This window comes from Aethalodelphis obliquidens, unplaced genomic scaffold, assembly GCF_003676395.1.
Source record: "Aethalodelphis obliquidens isolate GAN/ISIS:26980383/991018 unplaced genomic scaffold, ASM367639v1 scaffold21, whole genome shotgun sequence".
In the NCBI taxonomy this organism is placed as follows: Eukaryota; Metazoa; Chordata; class Mammalia; order Artiodactyla; family Delphinidae; genus Aethalodelphis; species Aethalodelphis obliquidens.
The window spans coordinates 21160790-21166789 of NW_020837965.1; positions in this window are offsets into that span (position 1 = coordinate 21160790).

The following is a 6000-nucleotide window of genomic DNA, read 5'->3' on the forward strand; positions in this document are numbered from 1 at the left end:
CTCCATCTGAATCCTTCTGGCCTATGTTGATGTCTCAGCTAATAGGTCACATCTGTAGGGGGCTCTCCCTGTAGCCCTCTGAGAACTGGCCTGTTCTGGCTGCTACCTGAGTCTGGATTTTCCCGGGGGGTGAGGGGAAGCTTCTCACGTCGTTGAACTTGCTCCTGCTAAGATGAAGCTGTCTTTAGGCCTCCAGATATGGTATCGTTACGTCACAGGCAATAACTAAATGTGTTTTCACCTTTGCTGAGTCAAGAGCCCCTTTGAAATGTAAACACAAGATCTACCTGAAGATCAGAATTCCTGTTCCCTACACACAGGTCTCTGCTGAAAGCTCCCTTCTCTGAGCATCATTTAACTAGTACTTCATTCTAGGATTGCACCGTCTTATATATGTCTGAATACTATACATCATGTAAAAAAGTATAATAACCAGACACATAATCGGTGTCTTGAGCACCAATTTTGTCAGTCATTCTTCTAAAGAATTCCATGCATACCATCTCTGTTATGCATCATCATAGCCCTGGGAGGGAACTATGAATTTACTGGTTACATAGATCAAGGATGGCCAAACTACAGCTCCTGAGCTGAATCTGGCCCGCCACCTGCTTTAGCAAATCACATTTTCCTGGAGCACAGGCCACTCCCACTTTTGACATAATGTTTATGGATGCTTTCAAAGTACAGCCCAGAGTTGAGTAGTTGGGAAGGAGACTCAAATATTTACTCTCTGGCTTTTTAAAGAAGTGGTTTGCTAACCTCTGATATAGGTGGCAAAGCTGGGCTCAGAGAGGTTATTTACAAACTGTGCTCTGACCAAGTCCACGGCTGGGGGTTATGGCGTTGTATCCTGGGTGTCATAGCTATGCTTGGCTTCAATCTGCAATGGATGCAGAGTTTCCCATCTGTTCTTGGGACCTCAGTTTCCCCAGCTGGGAGATGAAGTGTTTGGACTTGATCCAGTGGCCCAGGCAGCATGGAGTAGATTCTGTGGCTGGAGGTCTCGGGGTCTGTGTGTTCGAAGGGCTGGGGATGGTTTAGGGGAATAAGAGGACCAAGCTGGGATTTAAGTCCAGGATGCCAAGTGAAGAACTTCACCCCAAAGGCAGCACCGCCCAGTACTGTTTGCATGTCTGTTCTTGCTGTCTGAAGGAGGGAAGTCTCTGGAATCAGAGCAACAACCATTTATAGGGCCAAGGGCTGGAGGGATGCAGGCCACTCTTGGCACTTTCTCACCGTATGCCTCCCTGCAACACTCAGGGCAATAATTCTCATCTATAAAGTGGGGCAGCGGGATCTGAGTTCTTGGTGAGTGAGGCGCCTGCTGGTCTAGCGAGCAGCTCTCACCACTGGGCAGAGCCTTGAAGCCGCCCCCGTGGATGCTGCCGTCAGCCTGCTCTGGGTCTAGCCTGGATTTAGATCCACTGTGTTCAGGATGACACAGGTCACGCCCCCACCTTTTATCTCCTTTCTCCCCCAGAGGTGGAAGTCCTTTTACTCGGCATCTGCTTCTTTAAGGAGCATTTCTTCAAAAAAATAATAAGTCCGATGCACACACATGCACACAGACACACACAAATGAGAAAAACTGGGGAAATAAGAATATGATGGGTAGATTGTATCAATTTCCTGTCTCTGGTTTGATCCATCCTCTAGTGACACAAGATATAGTCACTGGGGGAAAAACCAGGTAGAAGGAACACTGGATTTCTCTGCATTTCTTCTTACAACTGCATGTGAATTTACAATGATCTCAAAATAAAAAGTTTAATTAAAAAAATAAGTTGGTACTTACTGTATATTCCCAGGAGTTGTCATTTTTATTAAGTCAGGATATCAGTGGATAAGTCTGTTTGTCAAAGGAGTCAGTGGGACTTCGGTAGCAGGATCAACATTACATATTTATTGAAGGTTTGATTTCTGTTAATTTGGGGAGAATCATAAATCTCTTTGAGAATCTGTTAAATTCCATGAGCCCTTTCCCCGTCAATTATATACATGTGTGCGTGTGTGTGTGTGCGTGCGTGCAGCTATGTGCACACGTGGGCACCTGCATGCATGTTCACACGCTCAGATGTAGGTTACCCATGGAGTTCACTCAAGGGCCCCACAGAACAGGGAAACACGGAGCAAGGGGTACTTCTGGAGCCCTGAACAATCGGCCTGCCTTCACTTCCAAGCACGAAAGCCCTGCTTTGATCTGTTTCATATTTTGGATATTTGTTTCCGATTTCATTTGGAAAAGGATTTTCACTGCCTCAAAAACAATTTAGCATTGCCGGATATCTTGGGGAGAAAGAGCAGAGGATGAGATGCGGGGAACAGAAGGCCTGCCTCTGAGACCCAGGTCTGTGTAACTGTCATCACTGGGCTTTGATTTCCTCATCTCCAGATTGGTTTGGGGGGGCAGGTTTTGGGGTACTTCACAGGGGCACTGTGGGGATTCGGTGCCCGTCTTGCCTCCCTCACTGGGTCTGGCCTGTTGATCCTCTGGTGCTGGACAGGGCTTTGCTATTTGCCAGAGGGTGTCCGGAAGACAGGTCAGTGGGCATCTCAGAGCTGGCCCACCGGCTGCCTTTCATCTGCTCCAGAAGGAAAGCAATGATCTAGCCCAGCTCCTCTCTCTCTTTCTCTCTCTCTCTCTCTCTCTCTCTCTCTCTCTCTCTCTGCCACCAAGAAAGAAATGCTGACAAGTGGGAAGGGAAAAAGAATAACACTTGTAAAACTTTCCCTAGTCTAGGGGAATTTACTTTGAAATTTGTGCCGGATAGAGTAATTAGTAAACTTGCTCTTAATAGTGTTTCGAAGACGTAATTTTTTCACACCTTCCCTGACTTTGACACTGCGCTTTTGAAACTTCATTTTGCACTGTGCTTCATTGTTCTTTAATCTGCTACACTCTGCATTGAGTATCACGGAAATTTCGCACTTACTATGTCAATAACATCTGGCAAAATTGCCACCTATTAAGAGTAAGTGTTCTTTTTTCTCCGGTGAGAAATGTGATGGTGTATTATATTGGTTTCCCTTGAGAGGCTAAGGAGACAATTTTAAAGCAGACAAATGCATTAAAGAAATAACCTGAACTCTAAGAAAAGGTTACAGAAAGTCAGAAACTTTTTTTTTTCTTTTTCTTCTTGGGTTTATTTATTTATTTGGGGGGTGAGGGTGGGTTTTACTGCAGGGAGACACCTCTCTGATCTCTCCTTTGGGACAGTGTTTCTCCACACAGCTCCTACTCTAAATCGGAGACCTTTTGCACCAAGCCTTTGCAGGCCTTTGCAGTTAAGGGTGCCAGGACCCTGGACCCCCGGGCTACAGTGAAAGAGCTGTGCCGAGCACCCTGACTGGGCTCCACCACCCAGTAGCTGTGTGTTGTTGGGCAACTCACTGAACTTGAAGACCCTCGGTCTCTTCTTATGGGCAATGGAGATCATCAAGGCTGCCTTTTGGTGTTACCCTGAAGATGAGTGGAATTTGTCAGGGTGTCCTGGATAGAGGGACCGGCAGATAAGTGGTACCTGTTACTGTCATGACTACTTAGCAAGGTTAAAACTCCGTAGGTGTTTATTTCTTTAAAGTCTAAACCATTGGGGGCCACAGATACCTGTGAGTCACAGATCCGTATCCCTAAATAACACGTCGAAATGTCCCATTGTGACTGGAGCAGGCAGGGGATTGTGTGTCCTCTCTCTGCAGGCATCCAGCTTGTCGTCCCAGCAAGAGGGCCGTCAAAGGCAGAGCAGCCTCATTTTCTATAAGCTGTTCACTGGGAACACAGAGTGAAGGAGACCCTGACAGAGACACTGGTGCCCCTGACAAGGTAACAGTCTTGGGAACTGGAGTGCTATCACTCGCCTGGCTACTTCCTGTATCCAGGACTGGCTGGTGTGGCCTGGGCATGCTCTAGGGCAGAGGTAGGTCAGTGCTGACAAAATAGTGACATAATCGTGACAATGGCCATGCAGTACTGGGCGCTTGACATACAGCAGGCCCTGTTCTCACTTATCTACTCACGGGGTGGTCACGACAGCCCTGTGAAGTAGGTACTCCAGCTGTCCCCAGTTCACAGCTCGGGAAAAAAAGGCACAGAACAACTGGGAAACTGGCCTGAATTCTTGTGCATCAATTTCAGAATAAAGTTCACTCTTTCTGGTCTGGCGTTCAAGGCTCATGGCCTGATCCCTATGTCTTTCTGATCTCAAATTCCATCATTTCCCCATTTGCATCTATAATCTAGCAGTTTCCTGAATACCCATGCTCCCATCTACCTGGCTTTCAGGAGTGCAATTTCCTCTGCCTGGAACCCCTTCCTCGGCTCTGCTGTCTGACTCATTGATTCATTGATTCATTTTTTCATCGAGAAGGATGTGGAAACACAGGGACATGTTTATCAACCTCTGGGCACTTCAAAGTCCCCATCTCTACAATTAACTTTTGTAGAAAATCAAGGATGATAATGCAGACACAACTGGTAAAGTTCCTAGGACTTAATAAATCAGAAGTTACAAACTGGCAGCCCCTGAGCCACAAATAGACCACAGATCCATATTGCTGAGCCTTCATAGGGTGTTAAAAAATGGAATCAGTTGCTGACATATACAAGTTGGGAGATTTCATAAGACAAATGCAGACTTTTAACTTCTATTCAATAAATTGAGAGCTTTGGCCACCCTGAGCCCACATTGGCGCGTGGAAGCCACAGGCGCTGTTCTTAGGGGGTGTGTGCTCTGCAGGTTGCCACAGTCTCCACCCCTCCCTGGTACCTCATATCTGATCTCTTTACTCATTAAAGATACCATTTTGGCCTCTGGAGCCATTTGAGTTACAGCCCTTTTGCAAATAGTAACTTGAATCCTCAAGTGTTCATCTCTTCATACGTACTATATTTTGAGCACACCCGTCTGGTGCCAGGCCTGTGCTAGATGCCAGGCATAAAGAAGCAGATGAATTCAATCGTCAAGACTCCTTTCCGATGTGATCTCTTCCAGGAAGACTTCCTTGATACATCTGACTGGATTGGAGGCCCAGGCCAGGTCCTCCTGGAGCCTTGGGTTTACCTGTCTTTATAGTCATCACTCAAATGGAAATGGTCAGTTTGTCTGTTTCTCACAGTAGATGTGCAGCCCTCAATCACAGGATCTGTGTCTTATTTGTCTTTGAATTCCCAGCCCTTCCTCAGGGCCTGGTGAAGAGGCGGGCCTCTGGGCTTGTTTAACTCATGCATGGATGGATGAACAAATAAACAAAAACAAAAACTGAACCTACCGGACCCTCTACCGCTCATCTTTGAACCAAGAAGACTGAGCAAAGTATGTCTTAAGCTGCTTCCTGCTGGAAAACTCCAAGTCTCAGTTAAAAAACATCAATATTTAGATGGCTATATTTTCTTTCCAAATGCCCACAATATTTTACATCCTGATAATATTTACGGGTTGTCCTCAGAGATAACTAATTGGATTTGCCATGCAGCTCACAGGGAAAACGTATGGAGGATGGTCCCTCATTACTCACACAGGAAGGTGATACCTCACGCCCCAAACTTATATCGCCGTGATTCAGAGAACACAACCGGGACGGGAAGGAATAACGTCCCTGCTGTCACCCCGTCTTTCTCATGCATTTACCACTTGGACAGAGTTATTTGCATCTGAATTGAACCTGCGTTAAAATTTCGAGTTTATGTACTGCCGGTTATAAACAAAGAAGTTCCAGAAAGGAGGTTGGGCTGCAGAAGCTGATCCTCATTTTCCGAGGGCTGCCTTTCTCGCTGACCCCACGGTTCTGAAGTCACCCATCTTTGGTGCCCTTGAGGCCAAGGGCACATTCCCTGTGAGGGGCAGGGCCTGCACTTGGTGAGATGCAAAGGTAGAATTACAGAGCTTCCATCATCCCATTTCTCTCTGCATTCACTCCCTCTCCCCAGTTTTCATCCTTGTTCCTTGACCTTCCTTGTTTCTTTCTAAGCTTCTAAGTTCTTTTTTCTTTTCAGGGGAG